Source organism: Rosa rugosa, chromosome 3 (genome assembly GCF_958449725.1).
Source record: "Rosa rugosa chromosome 3, drRosRugo1.1, whole genome shotgun sequence".
Taxonomy (NCBI): Eukaryota; Viridiplantae; Streptophyta; class Magnoliopsida; order Rosales; family Rosaceae; genus Rosa; species Rosa rugosa.
Window position 1 is genome coordinate 2,559,756 of NC_084822.1, and position 23,531 is coordinate 2,583,286.

Below are 23,531 nucleotides of genomic sequence, written 5' to 3' on the forward strand. Positions count from 1 at the left end.
GGACGGCAATAACATGATTATTGAAGGCAATAATATGATTTTTGGGAAGCAATAATATGATTTTTGGGGGGCAATAATATGATTACTGGGGGGCAATAATATGGTTACTGGGTATTATTAGGGACCGGTCGCCAGATTACGGTCACCGGATTCCTGTTTCCGGTCACCGGAGTCGGCGGCCTGCCACTGATCACCGAATTCCGACAAGGTGGAGGATGATTTCTCCCTCTAAGTGAAAAAGAAGGAGAGGGCAAAAAAGTCCCAAAAATAAATAAAAAGAATTAATTGGGTAAAGGAGAAATAATCCCTTAGAGTGTTTTGGGTAAATGGGGTTTTTAAACTCTTGGTGGAGCAAGTGAGCAATTTTTAAGCTGAAATTGGGTAAATGATTATTTCCCCTTAAATTTATTAGCTGATTAATCGTTTTTTTTTTTTTGACCTTTTTGTAAATAAGTCAGTACAGCATTTTAGGGCCCAACAAAAAAAGAAAGAAAACAAAAATGATTACGTTGGGCCCAACGAAAAAAGAAAGAAAACAAAAATGGATACGTTGGGCCCAATGAACTCACCTATAAATAGGGGCCTCTAGGGTTTAGAGCTGAATGTGCAATCACATCTCTCAAATCAACGCTCAGATCTCAAATCAACACTCAGATCTCAAATCAAATCAAATCTGCAATACCAACAATGGCGTTCCTCCCGATGATCCCCAAACCCAACGGCGGTAAGCCAAAAGGGAAAGCGCGCTATGATCCGAAGTTTGATCGCTCAGATCTCAAATCAACACTCAATGTGGAGCGATCAAACTTCAGATCATAGCGCGCTTTCCCTTTTGGCTTACCGCTGTTGGGTTTGGGGATCATCGGGAGAAACGTCATTGCTGGTATTGCAGATTTGATTTGATTTAAGATCTGAGTGTTGATTTGAGATCTGAGCGTTGATTTGAGAGATGTGATTGCACATTCAGCTTTAAACCCTAGAGGCCCCTATTTATAGGTGAGTTCATTAGGCCCAACGTATCCATTTTTGTTTTCTTTCTTTTTTCGTTGGGCCCAACGTAACCATTTTTGTTTTCTTTCTTTTTTTGTTGGGCCCTAAAATGATGTACTGACTTATTTACAAAAAGGTCAAAAAAAAAAAAAAAAAACGATTAATCAGCTAATAAATTTAAAGTAATGGTTTTCGAACAAAGACCACATTGGTGGCACGTTTTCCCTCAATCCAGATGCTCATATACTGACCATGTAGCAGCTTCCTATTTGGGTCTTCATTTCAAGCATGGACAACACCACGGGAAGCAGAGACGCACCAAAACTTTTTTAACCTCCACTCCCAGTTTCTCAGAACCGGAATAATAGCCTGTAAAATCAAAATGAAACGAAGTTAAAATGAAACAAAATCAAAACCCTACATAACTCGCAATGTAACAGTACATGTCCATAATGTTGTTGAAAATAAAACTGATCTCTGTAAAAATTCTCCTCATTGTATCACAGAACAACACATGCTGAACTTAAAAACTGGCTCACCCTGCTTGCTAATTTCTGCTTCCAATATCCATCTGTTTTTTTTTTTTTTCACTATCAACACTTCCTGAATATAGAATAAACATGTGCAGAACATGGTGAAATATTCCACCAGTGCATACAGCAGTAGAACCCTCTTGCTTTGGGATCCTACAACTACCAATTTCAGCATCCTTCCAATATAACAACTTACCTTTGCAAATGATGCAGAATCTTCTTTGAGTACCTTCTCCACCATCTTCAGAGGACAAAGCAATAGCTATTCGTTTTCCATTGATAGCAGGAGCATTAACATCCATGTCAGTTGATGATGGGGTCTCATGAAGCACGTCAACACCAAGATAATCTCTCAAAGAACATTAGACAGAGAATCTAGAAGAAGCTCAATCACACAAAACTCTGGAATATTGCCAATCCACTTTAGCACTCTTTAAATTATGGACCTCAACATATCCAGTCCAGAAGCTACTGAGATTTGTATTCAACAGCAGCTTTCCCATCCAAAATTTGTCTCGTCTTTCTCCAAAGATTTATTCTTCTCATTTTCCTTTTTTTTTTTTTGTAGAGTATCTTTGTCAGGATCGTTTAGGAAAACAATGCAAAGCCTCACACAAACCATTTCCACTTGACAACTAGGCAGTCCCACAAAATGGAGAGGCGCATATGAATATCACCCAGTCTCGCAAAATGGCAGAACCTAAACTTGCTTGTAAATTGCAGGAAGAAACCCTTCCATTTGACAATCTTCAAGAATATTTTGGATTGTCAAAACCATAAAAGAGGCTACTTGTTGGCAAAGAGAGTAGCAAACCTAAACCAACAGCGTCAAGAGAACTAACTAAAAATGTTTGAGCTTTAGTGAGAGTAGAGCACGATGGAAGAACAGTATGCATTGTTTCGGAAGGAAACTGATTCCTAAACAAGCACAATCCTCTTCTGCTCTTTATTTTCTATATGCTTCAAAGATAATCCAGACTGCAACTTATTTTGCTTGACCTCATCAATTCTAATAGATGTTTGCTCGCTACCAATAAACTAGATTCTTTCATTTGAACAATGAATTACGTTGAGCATACCATCACAAGAAGGTTTCCCACAGGAAAAGCTAGGTGTTCCTTCATCTGTGGAAGCTTTGTGCATGTAGATAACAACCCCTCAATAGAAGCAAATTGAACTTTACTTCTTCAAGGCATTTCCTTCATCTGTCAGGCTCCGAATCACACAAAAGCATGGCAAGTGCACAAGCAAGTTCATCATCTTCTTGACTTAGTGTCTTTCATATATCAGATCCATCTGAATAGCAGAACATCATCTTCTTGAAATACCAGTGACTTTCATATATCAGATCCATCTGAATTCCTACTCTCCCAATTCATAACGAAAAGCGGGTGCTCAGCTTATACGATCTTGTAGTATTTGCATAGCACTTAGCAAGCTCCATCATGGCAGAAGACTCAAACTGCAACCAAATTACACATATATTAGATAGTATAAACAACCCAAAAGGAAAGTTGCCAAGAAATAGGGCCATATTGACACTCAATAAAAAGAAAAGGCTCAATAACAGAGCATGCATAAAAGTCATCACAGAAGGAAATATAAACAAAGCATGTTTAGGAATAGTCTAGGACACAAAGGCAACTGGTATCATCCTCCAAGGAAGTACAGGCATTCGAATGGGAAAATGATTCCATGGGTGAATAAGTCCAGGTTAAATACTCATTTTCTCAAGCAGAGAGAAATCAATTTTATTATCGATGTAGAATTAAGGAATATATAACTCCTCCACCAACCTGACTCGAGCGAAACCCTATAAACTTAACAGAAATGTTATACGATTCAAAACTTAAACAATACCAACACAATTAAACCAAAATTCAGCCCCTTGTTCTTCATTCTACTTCCAGGCCTGCAGCCTCTTTCTATAAAACCTATACAACACAGTATAACAAAGAGTGATGCTTCCTCCCTCAATTCAACCTCGAGGAACCAAATAAACCAGCTAATACCAACACAATTAACCAAAATTCAGCCCCTTGTTCTTCATTCTACTTCCAGGCCTGCAGCCTCTTTCTACAGATAAAGCCTATACAACACAGTATAACAAAGAGTGGTGCTTCCTCCCTCGATTCAACCTCAAGGAACCAAATAAACCATCTAATACCAATTTCAACAAATTACAACTCTAAACAACTATGAAAGAAATACCAAAAAGATAAAAAGGAAAAAGTACATTTGCAACCAAGCTTACCAACATTTGGGTCGATCTCTAGACGGCATATCCAGAAGGTAAAATCTTGGACTTCCTTATTCCTGCAGGACTGATTTCAACCATCTCATCATGATTCATAACGAGGAGAAAGAAATCTGCAAATTAAACACCCTATTATACCATCAGTTGTCCAAAACCAAGAGATATTAAATTGCAAAGCCTAGATTGCAAAAAGGAAAAGACGAGACATATGATCTGTAAGTAGAGTCAGATTCCATTGAACCTCCTTGTCCTTTGTTGATGAAAAGCCCATAATCATGATTCATAACGAGGAGAAAGAAATCTGCAAATTAAACACCCTATTATACCATCAGTTGTCCAAAACCAAGAGATATTAAATTGCAAAGCCTAGATTGCAAAAGGAAAAGACGAGACATATGATCTGTAAGTAAGTAGAGTCAGATTCCATTGAACCTTCTTGTCCTTTGTCGATGAAAAGCCCATAATCATACTGATTAGACCCACAGAGAATTTCTCAGTTTCGTTGGGGTTGGGTAATTTAATCGAGGTGTTAGAGATGAGAGTTTCAGCAAAAGTGGGAGAGATCAGGGACTGAGAGGGCATACGGTCATTAGGAGATCGAAGAGCGAGAGAGAAGACCAACTGAATTTCAGGGTTTCGTTGGGGATGGGTAATTTAATTGAGGTGTTAGAGATGAGAGTTTCAGCAAAAGTGGGTGAGATCAGGGGCAGAGAGGGCATACAGTCATTAGGAGATCGAAGAGTGAGAGAGCAGACCGACTGAGATCTAGACAAGTCTAAGAGAAGAAGAGGGGGGGGGGGGGGGGGGATGTTCATGGTTTTTCTTTTCTTGGTCCAAGAGTGGCCATGGTTTGCACCAATAAAGTGGCTATTGATATTAACAATAAGATACTCTCTACTGATGCAATTTGTCACTGATGTCACCCAGAGTCATGGGAAGAATATAACACTGATAATTGAAACAGTGGCACCCTAAATTATAAAAGAACCTGGGGGCTATCAATGGCTACCTACCAGTGGCCTTTGGCCCTTTTCCTAGTAGTGCATGCACTGTCTCCGCCTCTCTGTCAAATCAAGTCTGATTAAGCTTTGTTCTCTGTCCTCTGTATCATCTCTGACTCTGTCTGGGAGTGACCTGAGAAAAGAATTATCAAGCTAATCAGCATCTTTTAACAATATCAGTAAATGAATAATTCTCTTAAGAAACTAGAGAAAAGCTCTCCATCGTGAAAAGATAGCAAAAAAACAAAAAACAAAAAAAAAAACAAAATTCTGAACAAACTGAATAATCTATTTGACTTGCACTCCTGCAATAACTTTCATACATAAAAATTCTATTCATAATACTTTCTTCTACATTCTACTCCAATCTATAACAAGTGTTCCAGCCATTACTTGCCACTTTCTCACAAATGTTTTCCTTAACCGACAATACTGCAAACAAAGGTATTTTTTTTTTTTATTTGTTTTTAATTTCTATGAGTTTGTATACAAACAAATAATTTGACCCAACTACGCAAAATCAGAAAGAAATCTTAAGTTTTCTACTACTAATAATATTTCAAAAATCTTAATATAATCCCAGAGGAGTGAATAGAACTACAAAAAATATGCAAAGCATTCCCTAAAAAAGATCTACAAAGAATTTAGACATGAATTTGTACAAAAGATCTCTCAATGATATCTCAACAAACATGACAACAAAAGACATAAGTTTGTACAATTAGATGTACAAAGAATTTAGACATGTATCTGTACAAAAGATCTACAAGGGATTCAGACATGAGTTTGCATATTAGATCTATTAATGATATCCCAACAATCATAAGCACAAAATAGACAAAAACTAGAAAAATTGATTGTATTCTTCAAATTTGAAAATGTATTTGATAGTTTGGTGCAAAGAAAATCTATGCCTAACTAAACATGAGCACAAAAGACACGAGTTTCTAGAAAAGATCTACAAAGGATTTAGACATGAGTTCAAAGAAAAGATCTATTAATGATATGTCAACAAACATAACCACAAGACGAACCACATAATCTCCTGTTCCTTTTTAAAAAGGATTTTCAATCTGATTTTTAAAAACAAAAACAAGAAAACAAGATTGTATTCAGTAAAATAAACTGATCAAAATAATATAAAAGAAAAACTAAGGTGGTGTTCGGTAACGTTTTCATGCCTATATTTTCATTCTCTAGAATGAAAATATGATGACCGTGCGTTCAGTGACCTATTTCTCAAAATGTGTAGAACAAAATTGAAAATATTTTCAACTTTTACTTGTGAAAATTGAAAACAACAATAACTAAACATGAGCACAAAAGACACTGAGTTTCTAGAAAAGATCTACAAAGGATTTAGGATTTAGAGTTTGTACAATTAGATGTACAAAGAATTTAGATCTGTAGAAAAGATCTACAAAGGATTTAGACATGAGTTTAAAGAAAAGATCTATTAATGATATGTCAACAAACATAACCAAAAGACAAACCACATAATCTCCTGTTCCTTTTTAAAAAGGATTTTCAATCTGATTTTTAAAAACAAAAACGAGAAAACAAGATTGTAGGTAAAATAAACTGATCAAAATAATATAAAAGAAAAACTAAGGTGGTGTTCAGTAACGTTTTCATGCCTATATTTAGAACGAAAATATGATGACCATGCGTTCAGTGACCTATTTCTCAAAATGTGTAAAATAAAATTGAAAATATTTTCAACTTTTACTTGTGAAAATTGAAAACAACAATAACTAAACATGAGCACAAAAGACATGAGTTTCTAGAACAGATCTACAAAGGATTTAGGATTTAGAGTTTGTACAATTAGATGTACAAAGAATTTAGATCTGTACAAAAGATCTACAAAGGATTTAGACATGAGTTTAAAGAAAAGATCTATTAATGATATGTCAACAAACATAAACACAAGACGAACCACATAATCTCCTGTTCCTTTTTAAAAAGGATTTTCAATCTGATTTTTAAAAACAAAAACAAGAAAACAAGATTGTATTCAGTAAAATAAACTGATCAAAATAATATAAAAGAAAAACTAAGGTGGTGTTCGGTAACGTTTTCATGCCTATATTTTCATTCTCTAGAATGAAAATATGATGACCGTGCGTTCAGTGACCTATTTCTCAAAATGTGTAGAATAAAATTGAAAATATTTTCAACTTTTACTTGTGAAAATTGAAAACAACAATAACTAAACATGAGCACAAAAGACACGAGTTTCTAGAAAAGATCTACAAAGGATTTAGGATTTAGAGTTTGTACAATTAGATGTACAAAGAATTTAGATCTGTAGAAAAGATCTACAAAGGATTTAGACATGAGTTTAAAGAAAAGATCAATTAATGATATGTCAACAAACATAACCACAAGACGAACCACATAATCTCCTGTTCCTTTTTAAAAGGATTTTCAATCTGATTTTTAAAAACAAAAACGAGAAAACAAGATTGTATTCGGTAAAATAAACTGATCAAAATAATATAAAAGAAAAACTAAGGTGGTGTTCGGTAACGTTTTCATGCCTATATTTTCATTCACTAGAATGAAAATATGATGACCATGCGTTCAGTGACCTATTTCTCAAAATGTGTAAAATAAAATTGAAAATATTTTCAACTTTTACTCAAAAGACACGAGTTTCTAGAAAAGATCTACAAAGGATTTAGGATTTAGAGTTTGTACAATTAGATGTACAAAGAATTTAGATCTGTACAAAAGATCTACAAAGGATTTAGATCTGTACAAAAGATCTACAAAGGATTTAGACATGAGTTTAAAGAAAAGATCTATTAATGATAACAAACATAACCACAAGACGAACCACATAATCTCCTGTTCCTTTTTAAAAAGGATTTTCAATCTGATTTTTAAAAACAAAAACGAGAAAAAGATTGTATTTGGTAAAATAAACTGATCAAAATAATATAAAAGAAAAACTAAGGTGGTGTTGGGTAACGTTTTCATGCCTATATTTTCATTCTCTAGAATGAAAATATGATGACCATGCGTTCGGTGACCTATTTCTCAAAATGTGGAGAAGTAAAAGTTGAAAACATCTTGTGAAAATTGAAAACAACAATTTAACATTTTCACTTTTCTTCTCCCAGTTTAGAAAATACAGAGAGCGCAGAAAAGATCTATGAATGATATCTCAACCATAAGCACAAAATGGATCGAGATCGTTATCTCAACCATAAGCACAAAATGGATCGAGATAGTTCCAATAATAATCGCCTGTTCGGTAACGTTTTTAAAAATAATTTTTGAACTGATTTTTAAGAATAGGAACTAGAAAACGAGATTGTATTCTTCAAATATTCGATAGTAAACTGATCCAAAAGAATACGCACTATTGTTAGATAAATACAAATAGATTGGAATATTACATCTGCAACTCGAAATGGGTTGCGTAGAGCTCTGCTTCTTATCAATCTCAGGGAATAATGCAATCTCTCGCAAACTACGTTCAAGCGCCCCTCCTTTATTCATTCATCTATAGCAGCTGCAACACACGGCCCAAATTGCAAAGTCATCACAGATATAATTAAATCTTTGTAAACACAATTTCACGAAACTGTGAAAACCTCTACTTCTTAATTTGATAAAAGAGCTCGGCAGCTTCCATACTGGGCAATCCCTACATCAATTATCTCCAATAATATCATTAATAGATCTACTTCTTAATTAGGGATTCAGAACAATGATAAACGCAGGAAACCAAGAACCCATAATTTTGTTTGAAATAAAGTCATTGAAATCATACGATCGGGACACATGAAAAAGGTAATCATACCCAGAATTTTAGTTCTGTATCTACTTCAAAAACAGTGTTAAAAAAGAGTTTACCGTCACAATTCGATGGAGAAGAGCAGCAAAAAAGCAAAAGCAAACAATTTCGAAAAACTCCACTATCAATTACCAAGAAATTGAATTAGTTTACCTTAGTATTGGATTGCCCGGACCAGTGATTTCCCTGAGAGCTTCATGTCCCCCTTTTCTTCTTCTTCTTCTTCTCTTCCTCTGGGTGGGTGCAATCGTTCTCTCTCTCCCCCTCTCTCTTTTAGACTATAGATCGAACCCCCTCTCTTCGTGGCAACAAAACAACAGAGCAAACGGCCGGTGAGAGACAGCACAACAATGAGGGCAATCAAGTAAAACTCTAGAGAGGTAGGGGTAAAGTCGTCATCACACTATTCATAAGGGGTTACTGTTCATAAGGGGGTTGCATCTTTAGGAAAGGAAACCGCGCGTTGCCGCGAGACTTGAAATTTAGCAGAAACAGAGGTGGCATGTAATGAGAAATAAGAGGAATCTCAGAAGTATATGAACCTACAAAGTATAGCAACTATAGCCATATATAAGCAGAGAAACATAAAACTTTATTCCAAAGTATAAGAAAAGTTGTTATGAATAAGTAAAAATTTATCAGGGGGACTTTACTGTTTAAATGGATTAAGATTATTAGTGTGAAGGCAAACCTCAGGGTCCATCTAGAATGCAGTCCCCTGCAAAACTTGAATTTCATTCACTTTGGTGGTTATCAGGAAAAAGGCACAGCAAATACTATTAGGAGAAAAGATTCAAAATGATTGTGAAAACTATTGAAAATATAGAATGGCACAGAGGAACAGAAGACATACCTTGCCAATCCAAAATCTGCAAGCTTCGCAGATCCATAAGCTATCGCCTAAAAAATTTGCACACAAAAAAGGAATAGTTCAGAATCAATGTAGACAAAAAAAATGCTGAAAGGAAGCAATGAATCCGTAATATTTGATTAAAATTTTCCCCGTGTTCAATAAGTGAAAGATCAGTAATGGCATTGATGAGCAAGATGTATTTCAGTTTTGAAATAGTTGAAGTAATTTTGAATAATCTGTAAAGAACTTACCTCTTCATCGACCAAGATGTAATGAAGACCGTCATATATCTCGCTGTTGTACCTCCTTGGCCTCCAGATTCTCAAAACGCGAACCCTGATTCTGAAATTAAGTTGAAAAGCTTTTATCTGATGGATTAACGTGTGCGCTATGTTTTCTTGGAGCTGAAAATAAGTGAGAGAAGATGTTAATGTTCATTGAGGATATAATATAAATATGCTGGAAGTGACTATTAATTTTAAACTGAAAATTGTATAAAAAAAAAGTACTAAATGAAGCTAAATTTACACATATGACTTCAGCTCCTAATAATGCTAGATGTTGATCATATCGATGTTATGACTTGCTGTATTCAACATTTTGTAATAGATTTGTTAAATACAATTATTTGATCAGTTTGTTTGATTTTAATTCAGGTATTATGAGTATGGTGGAAAAAAAAAAGTTTTAGAAATGAAGAATCATTTTCTACAGTTTGATTTCTTTGTAACTTTTTTTCAAATATCATTGATCTTGCTACATCAAGTGTAGTCAAACATATTTTAAAATGAAAAATGATAAGTAGTACACAATGGATTATTCAGTTTTGAACTTGATAACAATTGCACAGTCGATTATGAACTTGGAAGAAAAATGGATTCATTTGTTCATAATTCAAAAATTAAAATGGGAAAAGAAGACAAAATAGATGCATGCAGCAGTTAAAAAATGGACAAAAAGATCAAAGTTGAAGAAGAAATAGGAAGATCAAAGTCAAGTATTATGTTACATAAAGCATTGTAATAGGCGTATAGAAACAACTAAGTAAAATAGAAGCATAAATGTATTTGCATTTCTTTTTACACAACATTTGCCTGTAATCACAGTATGCCACATTGATAATAATTCAGCTCGATTCTCCACAACCATTCTTATCAACCGGATTATCAACTACAAACTGAAAGTAGCTAAACTAATTCAGCTATATTTCAGTTTGTATTACATATCTAAACTAATTCACGTCTTAACAAATGCTGTTTCATATCCTTTTTTACACTGTCCCAAAGAAAATTGCTCATCAGATTGTTTATCAGTCTAGCAACGCGTTAAGGAATTTTAAGATACAGACATATACATCCTTTTAAGCAACTGTTTTGTAAGAGTTACCACTTATCATGCTTCTCATCGATTGGAATCGTGCTGTGATTTAGCTTACTGATTTTGCACAAACTATGAAGAACTATTGAATTTAAAGCAAAAAAAAAAAAAAAGGAAGAAGAACCACTCACTGAAATCGATGAAATCGCACAGATTAGACCAATTCAGATAAGAAGCATGATCCAAATATACATTGAAAGCACAAATTGAGCAAATACATAGACAATAATTATGTATAAAAAAGTGCAAAATCAAATCCTGGAATAGGTGATTGCTTACAGTCAAGATCCAACTTGATTAATTTTAAACAGCCCCCAGATTGCTACAGCTCTTCAACAATTCTGTCACTAAATAATAGGAAAAGATTTTTCATTAATGCTAAAGATCAAATCAGTAAAAAAATATAGGTATTTACTATTTATGACAGAAACTGTACTACAGAAATAGATGAACCCACTACTAGAATTATGGCCCCAGACATCGGCCAAAAACCGATGAGAAACAAAAACCCGACCGATGTCTTTGTGGGTGATGAGAAAAATCCGGAAAATGCAGACATCGGTTTTTAGCCGATGTCTAGTATTCGTGTAGACATCGGTTCCTAATTATAAATCTATGTAAATAGGTTTAAATGATAACAAAATTACATGTTTTACTATTGTTAAACCCACATTTTATTGTATTTAATGCTTAAAGAAATATAGATTACACAACACAAGTTTGCGTTTTAACATCGTTATTGATTTAAGAACCGATGACTGATACTGTTACAGACATCGGTTCCCATTTTGGAACTGATGTCTGGTACTCAGTAACATATCGTTTTCGACAAAAAATCGATGTCTGTATATTTTAGTAACATCGATTTCCATTTTTGAACTGATGTATAGTACTCAGTAACATATCGTTTTCGACAAAAAATCGATGTCTGTATATTTCAGTAACATCGATTTTCATTTTGGAACTGATGTATCTGTATTACTAGACATCAGTTTTTATGGTTAAAACTGATTTCAACTTTATATCTAGACATCATACTAGAAAGTACGTCCGCGCGATGCTGCGGGTTTAGGCGATAAGAGTAGTAATCACAATCTTATAATGTTTGCCGAATATGCTATAGTTTTACATATCATAAAAGCTGGTTCACAAACTTTTTCACTAACTCTTACAAACTCTCTAATTTTTCCATTATCAAATCTATACATTCCTCCATTTCTGCCTTACAGATCACCAGCCTCTTCCACATTGTAAATTGAATTAGATGCAAGAGAATACTTCTGTGTGGCTGAAAATTCTAGCATGACCAACCTATATATAATCTCCTCCATTTTGGCTACAAGGGACGAATATGCCACAGCCAACAATTCCATAGTCAAAGCTTTGTCTTCTTTTCTTCTTTCACGTTTGCTCTTCTCTTCGTGAAAAGTATCTACACAACTGCAAAATTCATAAATCAATGATCAATGATCAATTCATGACAAAACAAACATAACAAAAATCAATCACTGTATATCACTAAAAATACAATCTTCCAATTACAAAAACACCTCCAATTTCTGAACTAAATGACCACTAATAAATTTCCAAAAACACCTCCAATTTATGAAGCAAACACCTGATTTACAAAGCCAATTACTAATTGCATAGTCCTCCAATCATGTAGCAGAGTCATGTGAGAAACAAGGAAAGCTTATGTTAGACAATCCATAATTCCATATCATGTAGCAGAGTCATGTGAGAAACAGAGGAATGGTTATTACCCGACAATGCAATTCAGGTAGCTTAGACTCTGAAAGGAGGTAATCCATAGTACTTGCTTCTCGAGCTCTAAGATCCCACTCCAACTCAGTTGTTCTACCAGATGCAAAAGCACATTGGGGTTCCAAAATTTGTGCAAGATTTATTTGTAGAAGACACTGCAAGTTAAAAGGGAATGAATTTTCAGTTTCAGACTACGTGATTAGGACAGTGCTCATTATCAAAACAAAAAGTAGTAATGTTACTCACATCTTTAATTTTTTGAAGAGCAGTAACACAAAGTGTATTGTTAAGTTCCACATTGACATAGTCCCCACTGCAATTAGTTTTAGCAGCCTACAATGAGCATGGTATAGTTAAAACTTCATCAAAAGTAATGTAAGTATGTAACAGATGCTGACAATATTATACTTCAAATGAGCAGTAAAAAATTATTATGCACCTCATAGATTTCATCTGAAATGAGTGACACTCAGTGAACATATGGGATTCTCTCATTTACATCAATAAAAGAATCTGAAACTGGATTTCCAAGCAAGTATCCCTGTTTCAAGCTAAATCATATTATACATTGCCAAAGAAACGAATTAGGGGAAAACTAAAATGAGATTAGATAGTGTATTACTTGGAGTTGCATTCTTGGCCTTGACCCAGACTCTAAACCTGCAATGCAGTATCCAAGGTTTAGGAAGTTAAATTAAGAGAATTTTTTGTTTCCTTCACAACAAAATACTATTGTTCATACATTTGACCGACTGTGACCTCTTAAGTAGTGCATGATTCACTATAGGTTCCATATCAATAAACGGTTTTCAATCGGGCGTGTGCGCATTATTGATGTCAATATTTCTGCCTTAAATATGAAGAGACTTACCTTCTAGTATATTCTTAAGAAGAATGGGAACAATAAGTCCTGAATATGAGTCACCACCAATGTACAGTTGATTTCCCTGAAACCTTGGGTGTGCATATAACCACTGTTTCACAAATCATAGAAATGAGTAAGAGAAACTGCAAGATTTCAGAAACATGAAAATAAATGCACAAATAGAAGTACTTGTGATTCTTTTCTCCTTACCTTTCTTAAGAAAGTATAGGTCTGTGCAGCTGATTTTGTATCGGAAGTATAGTACCCTTCCGAGGTTGTAGAGTATGAAAACCCAGCACCAACTGGTGCATCTATAAAGATTATGTTGGCCACCTACATGATTATAAGGATTTGAATGAATTAGATTAGCCCAAATCCAAAACATAATTAAGCACCAAATGCATAACTTTTTTATAAGCACAAAGTGGATTATTGAAATCTAAAAATTTGCACCTTGGTCCATGAATATGGATTCATAATTATAGTGGGTATGCTTCCATTGTAATGCATATCATAATTATAGTAGGGCATACTGTAAACACATCTAAAGGTATACTTATTTTAGCGTTTAGGGCATACTGTAAACACATCTAAAGGTGTATAAAGATTAGTAATATTCAAATGTTCTTATTTTTTTTTACTAACTGTTTTGTTCCTATTTTGGTAGGCCTACGATTTAGTATGCTTCTTTATCTGTCTCTAATTAAACATCAAAACTGCAGATTGGATAGAAGATAACAGTTATAAACTGCAACCAAACCACTCGAAGTAAAAAACCAATCCAGTAAACAAAGAAGAGCTCCCAAGTATTATGCCAGCTCTTCTAATAAACAAAGAAGACCCTGAGTATCTACTTCCCAAATTCCAGTCATTCTTAACCACTCAAACAAAAGATACAGAAGAAAATGATCCATGAAACTTACCCTTAAGCACCCACTCTCCCTCCTGTTGCTGCAAATACATTCGCAAATCAATCCAAAACAAACACAAAATGAAAAACAAAAATCAATTCCACAATCAATTCAAATGGAGATTCTCACCACCTCCAAAGTCGAAAAAAAGAATACAGCAATAGATAACTCACCAAACCTGCAGCTCTCCTGCTCTCTTCAACGTAATTTAAAATTTCGTCTCCCTCTCCTTGTTGATCACAAACCCAATATCACAACCGTAAACTCCTGCATCACCAAAACCCCAAATCCGTCACATGCAAGAAACAAACATAGCTAATAAACTCATAACACACAATGACGATCATTATAAGCAAGAATAACTACCGATTTGTATAGTGATGATCCCAGAATTGCAGCCAATGTCAAGACAGTCCTTGCCTTCAAACCACTCATTCTTGAAAACCTTCAATCTAGGATCTTCCTATGCAGATTGACAGCCAACATGTGCAAGAACTAAAATCAAACACGATCAACAGGCACCAGCTCAAAATACCACAGATTTAAGCCATTCAAAGAAAAACCCAGCTCAAATACATAAGAATTAAACAAAAAAGCCTGAACTTTAGATCAAAACTGGACAGGGAATCAGTATTGGTGGTCACGAAGAGGAGAGAGAGAGAGGACCTACGAGACTAGACGTTGGAGAACTAGCTAGAGCTGGCTCAAGTTGGAGAATGACAAGCTCAGGTCCGCTGATAAGCTGGAGGTCAGATCGGATCTCAAGCTCGAGGTCTGGAGAACGAGATCGGGAACTCGGGGTGAGAGAGCAAGGCAGGGGAACACGGGGTCAGAGAGTGAGGTCGAGGACTTGGGGTCAGGTCGGAGGCGGCTCCAGTCGGCTTGGGTCGGAGAGGGACTTGGAGCACGTCAGGTTGGAGAAGGAGGACGGGGACTCGACGCAGGTCAGCTTGGAGAACGATGAGGTCGACAGTTGAAGTGAATGAGCTGCTGAAGTCATTAGCTAGGGTTCGACAGTTTTAGAGAAAGCGGAAAAAAATACTAAGTGTGGGGGGGGGGGGGGAAATGAAATAATTGGTCCCCGCGTTTCTCAAACTTTAAATCTTAGTCCCTCCGCGTTTTTTAAAAATTTTGGAACGAAACTTTTCTCATCATTTTCTTTGGTGACTGATGTCTATAATACCAATGGAAATCAGTTTTTTCACAAACTGATGTTAACATGTTTTTTAACATCAGGTGCAATCCTGACCAATTTAATAGTGGCGATGTCTAATGACATTATTCTAGTAGTGACCAAAGAGAAAGAAAAGTAAATGTATGTAACAAAATAAATAGTCCATAATGAGCATTGATTTTCTTTCTATTTGTTCATTCCTGTGTGGGAGAAATTTTTCTATCCTACTGGAGAACCATCTCAGCTTACCACATGGTCTGACGAACCTGTAAAAAATTACCACGTGGAAGCTTTGACAGCTCAAACCATCCATTAGCTACCGTCGTTAACCGATACAAACCTTATTAAAAAAATCCCGAATCTAATTTCATTCTCTCTTGAACTGTTCATTCGTTCTGCAGTCAAATTTGGGTGAAGACGAAATCTAAACCGAAGTCTCCAAGCTTCCTACTCTCCTTCTTCCTTCGCTTCTCCATTGTTGGGCTTCTTTCCCAAATCACTATCCTTCATATCTTTAACAAAGCAATAGTCATTTTCACTAATTTCATTAGCACAGTATATCTCGCAATCAAAAGCCATGTTTCTCATCGGAGACATGGATCTCGTTCTTCGGTGCAGAGACTTGTCCGGAAGCCTCAGATCTCTGCCTCATCGTGGCCCATACTCGAATTGGTCATCTGCATCTTCCTCGTGGAAAGCTGCACGATCTAGCATCGACATCTATGGCTTTTCCTGACATGCCTGCATGATTCAAACTCATTAGCCGCAGTAGATCTGTTCGATTGGAATTAAGATTTTATCTGAGAATTTTTCAAGAGATTGCATAATATATATATATATATATATATATATATATATATATATATATATATATATATATATATATATATATATATATATATATAAGACCTAATATACACTTCAATTGGAATTGAGATGAATGATTATGTATAAAAATCTAACTACATGCATGATCGATGTAATCACATGAGAAGATCTTTATTAAAATAACCTAATATACACTTCAATTGGAATTGAGATGAATGATTATGTATAAAAATCTAACTACATGCATGATCGATGTAATCACATGAGAAGATCTTTATTAAAATAACCTAATATACACTTCAATTGGAATTGAGATGAATGATTATGTATAAAAATCTAACTACATGCATGATCGATGTAATCACATGAGAAGATCTTTATTAAAATAACCTAATATACACTTCAATTGGAATTGAGATGAATGATTATGTATAAAAATCTAACTACATGCATGATCGATGTAATCACATGAGAAGATCTTTATTAAAATAACTTCATGTTCTGTTTACCTTGATCAAGATCTTTGACTCCATGAGAGAAACTGCAATCTTTGGAGAATAATGAGAAGACGAATTGGCAGATAACGGTAGAAGGATGAGTATCTAACGGAAGGTAACGGGGCTATAACTGAAGGAATGGATGGATTTCAAAACTTTTTAATTAGTGCGGAATAAGTTTAACAATTAAACTACTAACTAAACATAAAATTCATTCCTTTAACCCATGATCTTGGCTTATTGTGATATGTATATAAACAAAGCATGCATAGTAAGGAAGAACAAAGAGGGAGTTTATGTTCTACTCACCCTTGGAGCGTGATTTTAATCCGATCCAAGTGAACCACCAAAGTTCCTCTCCTTGATCTCTCCTTGTGTGTGTTTCCTCCACCTTGAAGCACCTTGAATTAAGAACTCTTTCTTGTACTCCTTCTTGTGCTTGTAATCTCCTCCTTGATGTAACAAGTAAAGCCACAAAAATATATGGCCTCTAAGGATCTTCACAAAGTGAATCAAGAGATGAAGAAAGATGAAAGAAAAGAAGAAATTATGCAAGTGTTCTTCTTTCCTTTAATTTCTGAAAAATGGACCAAGAGAGAACTCTCTTTCTCTCTCTCTAATATGAAAATAATAGTGTGGAGACACACTTATTTCTTTGTCCATGCTTTCACTTTTATATAATAGGAAATAACTCCAATTACTAAAAGAAAAATATTGACTTTCATAAAACCAATATTTTGGCTGGTCCATACATGTTATTGGGCACTAAAAATGTGTCTTGGGCTTTCATTTAAATCTCATTTAGTGAAGCCCAAGTCCACACCAAAAACCCGACAATCGTTTAGGCCCAATAGGTTCGGTTTTACCCGAAAATCCTAATTATGTTCAAATAATAAATCTAATTAATTATTTGCTCATAACCAACTCTTGTTTAATCTTCTTCATATACAATCTCAAGGATCCACTTATATGGTGTGCGATCTCTTAGGTTCTAATTAACAAGGCAGTGAAGTTTATAGAAACCATTCTATTTTGTTTACGAATCAAAAACTCCATTTTTGATTCTCCCTTATTATTAGGATAATAAATGTTTATTAATCCTCGGGGACTTCACAAGTCATGAGTGACGTCTTGCAACATATCATGACTACCCTAGTTAATGTAGAATGACAAAGAACCTATTCAATTGGAATTACAATACAATACGGTCCTTCTCTAACACGATGTTCTAAATCACATCATCGGGGTATGGAATTGATATGTTAATCCCCTAATGTGATTTTCATTCTTATGTGATTCTTAGAATGTGATTAAAAACTCATTTTTTAAATCTCATTCAATGCTTTGGCCAAAGACTCATTGAATCACATCTTTGAACATACACCTTATTTACTTAAGGATAGAAATTCCTTGTTGTACACGCACATGTCTCCATGACCGAATTGATTATACCAATGAATGCATCTATTATATCCATTAAGGGACACAATATTATTGCATCATCAAGAGATAATCCATTCACTCATATATAAGACAACTATGGTGTCTCAGGTCAAAGGACTAATTTGTATTATTGCAATTTAGAGTTCAAGTTTGACATGTAAGTAAGACTCCATACAAGAACTCTAATGATCGCGTTCAGTGTACTCTTTAAGTTAAGAGCACCCACATACTTGTATTAGTGTCTCTACACAAATGACAAGAGACATATCATCCTCCATATTGAGCATACATAGTATGTGCTAGTCTTTCCGGATTATCAATGTCCAAGTGATAATCCTATGACTAGGAACATTTTAGGATAAGAGTGTGAAAGAGTAAAGGTCTCACACATCTAACTCTTTAGATTACTTTCTCTTTAACTCATATTCCTTGGACCTTGTTCAATCAAATATTAAATATAAGCAATGAACAATAAACTTGCCCTTTTTGATTAATAATAATTACAATAATAATTACATCAAAATGATTGTTTTAGGACACAATTCCTTCAATCTCCCACTTGTACTAAACCTAATCAGCCATGAAACGTACACCCATCTTCTCAAGATGTTGTTTTAGCTTTGCTTGTGATAAAGGCTTAGTGAATGGATCTGATATGTTATCAACAGATGCTACTTTGAGAATGTTAACGTCTCCACAATTAACAATCTCCCTTATGATATGGAAACGTCTTTCGATGTGTTTGGATTTTTGATGAGACCTTGGTTCCTTGGCTTGAACAATTGCCCCATTATTGTCACAGTAAAGTAGAATCGGTGACTCAATGGTAGGAACAACATCAAGTTCAGTGATGAACTTTTTCATCCAATCTGCTTCCTTTGCAGCCTCTGCAGATGCAATGTATTCTGCCTCAGTAGTGGAATCTGCAGTAACGCTTTGTTTGCAGCTTCTCCAATTTACTGCACCTCCATTCAAGGTGAAGACAAACCTTGATGTGGATTTTCTGTCATTCACATCAGATTGAAAATCTAAGTCTGTGTACGCTTCCACTTGCAACTCTGATTGCAAATCACCACACTACACCAAAAACCTTAACATACTACACTTTTTGCACAACGAAAAAAAAAAAGTGTTGTGTGATGAAGGAAAGTGCATCAGACAACATGTTTACTAGACTTACGTTGTATAAGGTGGTTAAAATTTTGAAGTTTTTATCTAGAAGGTCATTGCACAACGGTTACAAGAATAATTTGTTGTGTGAATAAAAAAAAAAGTTGCGGCAGATTTCCCTCCTAGATGGACTCAAATTTGGCTCCAAATTGTACCCTAGATGCCACTAAATTGTACAACAGTTTAGTTATTTGTGTTGTAGGAGTATACTTGCAAATCATCATACAATGGTTTTTAATGTGCCGTTGTGCAAATGAGTGGCAAAATTTGGAGAAGTCTCCAAAATGACATTCATCCCCCCCCCCAAAACAAGCAAATTCGGCTTCAATGTTTTGCAGTTCCCACAACATAGTGAACTATTTCTGTTGTGTGAATGAAAAATGCCTAGCTTAAGCGCCAAAATTGACAATTTGATTGCATAGGCGGGAAATTTTCATCTTTCGTTCCCTTAGCTATTAGCAATTCAGACAACGTAAATGTATCTATACGTTGTCTGAGTAATAAAGGGAAAAAAAAAACAAAGTTAATGCTAAATGCCTCAGACAACTTGAGGGCACACCTAAACAAAGTTAATGCCTTTTTCATGTCTGAGAGAAAAACTGCAGCTTTTCTTCACTCGGGGAAAAACCTGGAGCTTTTCTTCACCATCTTCTCAAAACACTTAAGCCATCACAAATCACCATCTTTCAAGTCTGAATTAGGGTTCGAGTGGGGTTCGATTTGGGGGTTTTTGTTCTGCTGAAAATGGGGATTGGGTTCTCACCAATTCGATTGGGGTTTTTTCCTGGCTTGCTCTCTGACCCGGACACAACGCGACCCGGTCAGCGACCGACCAGAACTTCCACGTCCGGCCACCGATAGACGACGGACGACCACCATCTTCTTCGTCTTGCCGTCGCCAACAGCCTCCTATCCTTGGATTGTCCATGCACTGAACGGAGAAGGAAACCCGACGACGAGAAGCCCGAACATTCACCGGCAACCTCTGCAATTTCCGGAGACCGATTAAGCTTCATCTGGTATGGAAACTCATCTTCCTGCCATTCTCTACGTGTTAGGCTAATTGGTTTTCAAAATTGATGGAGTTTTGTCGACTTGGTTTCTCGGTTAGCTCGGGTTCGACGCAGTTGCTACGCCGGCGACTTCTCCGACGCGTCTGGGCTTGGTTTCTGGTTCGACTGCTTCCCTGGATGAGGCCTGACCTTGAGTGGGAGTTAAACTTCGAAGATTTCTAGGTTGTAGCACGAGGCATCATCAACTCATCACCAACCCAGTCTCGGCAGCAAGCTTTGGAAAACGAAGTTTCTGTTACAATACCAGAAACTAGCAAAGGTAAACCCAGAGAAGCAAGCCTGAAATTGTCGATTTGATTTCGTGTGCAGAATGGGTTGTTTGTGTCTTAGCATGAATTGATTGAATCGTGGTGTTGGGAGTGAAATTCAAGTTTGAATGCGTGTCTGTGCCTTGGTTGAAATTGGTCGAGTTGGATTGAATAGGTTGTTTGCCTTGAGTTGAATGACTTGTGATAATCAAGTTTGATGTTTTGATCCTACTGTTATGGCCACCTCCATAAACGAGGAATAAATCCTTAATCCTTCTCAAGTACTTAAGGATATTCTTAACAGCATTCCAGTGTTCTAAACCTGGATTGGACTGATATCGACTGGTTATGCTTACGCCATAACTAATATCAGGTCTAGTGCATAGCATCGCATACATGAGGCTCCCTATTGCAGATGCATATGGGATTTTGCTCATCTTTTGCACTTCCTCAATCGTTTGTGAGCACATTTTCTTAGAAAGGTGAATCCCATGTCTGACAGGCAGAAAACCCTTCTTGTCTATGTACAAGGATTGAGATAATCCAATTAATCTTTTTGATCTGTCTCTATAGATCTTTATTCCTAGTACATAGGCAGCTTCTCCAAGATCCTTCATAAGGAAGGTCTTGGACAACCAAACTTTAATTGAAGATAACATTCCTACATCATTCCCAAAGAGTAGGATATCATCTACATAAAGTACAAGGAACACAACAGCACTCCCACTGACCTTCTTGTAAACACAAGGTTCATCCATGTTTTGTGTGAAACCAAAAGATTTGACTGCATCATCAAAACGGATGTTCCAACTCCTTGAAGCTTGCTTGAGTCCATAGATGGACCTATGAAGCTTACATACTTTATGAATGTCATCTTTAGACGCAAAGCCTTCAGGTTGATCCATATAAAGCTCTTCCTCAAGGTTGCCATTCAGAAAGGCAGTCTTTACGTCCATTTGCCATATCTCATAATCATAGTGAGCAGCTATAGCAAATAACATCCGAATGGATTTAACCATGGCAACAGGAGAGAACGTATCTTCATAGTCAATGCCCTCTCTTTGCTTATAGCCCTTTGCCACCAACCTAGCTTTGTAGGTTTCTATTTTAGCATCTGAGCCTATCTTTTTCTTGAAGACCCATTTGTTTCCAATTGGTCTAATACCAGGTGGAGGGTCAACGAGAGTCCAGACTTGATTGGTATACATAGAGTCAATCTCGGATTCCATGGCTTCTTGCCATTTCTTTGAATCAACGTTTGACATTGCTTCATTATAACTAGAAGGATCATGCAGGTTTTCATTGTCACCAAGGAGATTTAACTCCCCAAGGCTTTCATGACACGAACCATACCTCTTGGGAGGTATCCGGATCCTACTAGATATTCTTGGAGTTTGTGTTATAGTTGGTTCAGGAAGTTGTTCAACAGGAAATGAAGTGTTAGTTTGCGGCTTGTTGGACACTTCCTTGAGTTCTACCATTTGCTCAACATTTCCATCAAGGACGTAGTCCCTTTCAAGGAAAGTGACATTCCTGCTAACAAACACCTTTTGTTCTTCAGGTTGATAGAAATAATATCCTAAACTATCTTTAGGATATCTCACAAATAAACACTTGCTTGATCTAGCTTCAAGCTTGCCTGCTTCTAGTCTTTTGACATAAGCTGGACAACCCCAAATCTTAATATGATTGAGACTTGGTTTCTTCCCATGCCATCACATCTCATATGGTGTAAGAGGGATGGACTTGGAAGGCACTCTATTCAACAAATAAATTGCTGTTTGAAGTGCATATCCCCAAAAGGATATAGGTAAATCAGTATAGCTCATCATGGAATGAACCATGTCTAACAAAGTTCAATTTCTCCTTTTAGAGACACCATTGAGTTGTGGTGTTCCAGGAGGAGCTAATGAAGAAACAATGCCTTCTTGTTTGAGATAATCAATAAACTCATTGCTTAAGTAATCACCTCCTCGATCGGATCTTAGAGCCTTAATACTCTTGTCGGTTTGTTTCTCAACTTCATTTTTAAATTCTTTGAACATTTCAAAGGCTTCAGATTTGTGCTTCATAAGGTATATATAACCAAACCGAGAGTAGTCATCGGTAAAAGTTATGAAGTATGAGAATCCACCTTTACTAATAGTGGACATGGGACCACATACATCGGTATGTATTAGGCCTAAGAGTTCTTTAACTCTTGTTCTTTGTCCACCATAATGTGACTTAGTCATTTTTCCTTTTAGACAAGACTCACAAGTAGGCATAGGATCAGATCCTAACGACTCTAAATATCCATTTTTGGATAACTTGTGAATTCTATCTTGGCTAATATGACCAAGCTTAAGGTGCCACATCTTAATGGGGTTAACCGTTTCTCGAGATCTCTTAGATCCCAAAGCATTTTCCTTCATACAGTTAATACTACCATCTAAAGCTAGATGAAAGAGACCATCAATAATATTAGCATGACATATCATGCATTCATTAATAGATACAAAACCACTTAGTTTATCAAAAACTACTCTATAACCATCCTTCAAAAGCATGGAGATGGAGATAAGGTTCTTTATACATATAGGAAGATAAAGACAATTATTTAACTCCAATGTATCTCCTGATGGTAACTTCAAAATATAAGTCCCCACGGCTTTGGCGTCAACTCTTGTGCCATTTCCTACACGTAGGGTGATTTCTCCAGCTTTAAGCTTCCTTGCTCCCACTAGGTCCTGCAACGAA

At 35.9% G+C, this 23,531-nt stretch overlaps 2 long non-coding RNA genes across 10 annotated transcripts in view; both read right to left on the reverse strand.

Annotated features, from left to right (window-relative positions):
• Positions 1–987: 987 nt before the first annotated feature.
• LOC133736274 (uncharacterized) overlaps positions 988–23,531 on the reverse strand; it is a 28,233-nt gene continuing 5,689 nt past the window's right edge. For 2 of the 8 annotated variants that reach the window (XR_009859479.1, XR_009859486.1), the window contains exons 3-11: positions 9,694–9,846; positions 9,443–9,489; positions 8,743–8,887; positions 8,189–8,439; positions 4,794–4,914; positions 4,022–4,081; positions 3,778–3,893; positions 1,720–2,985; positions 988–1,359 (exon numbers count right to left, since the gene is read on the reverse strand). This is a non-coding gene — a long non-coding RNA (uncharacterized LOC133736274). Of the gene's footprint in view, positions 1,360–1,529; positions 1,594–1,719; positions 2,986–3,777; positions 3,910–3,986; positions 4,082–4,793; positions 4,915–8,188; positions 8,440–8,742; positions 8,888–9,442; positions 9,490–9,693; positions 9,847–23,531 lie in introns of all 8 variants that reach the window. The other 6 variants (XR_009859484.1, XR_009859483.1, XR_009859480.1 and 3 more) reach the window with 6 other exon arrangements.
• On the reverse strand, positions 12,585–14,583 carry LOC133735188 (uncharacterized). Of its 2 annotated transcripts, none has more exons than XR_009858827.1 (8): positions 14,533–14,583; positions 14,372–14,399; positions 13,659–13,781; positions 13,455–13,557; positions 13,206–13,243; positions 13,023–13,124; positions 12,830–12,916; positions 12,585–12,738 (listed from the first exon to the last, which is right to left on the reverse strand). It is a non-coding gene; the product is annotated as an uncharacterized LOC133735188 (long non-coding RNA). The 2 variants fall into 2 exon arrangements; XR_009858828.1 differs by having other exon boundaries at positions 13,023–13,134.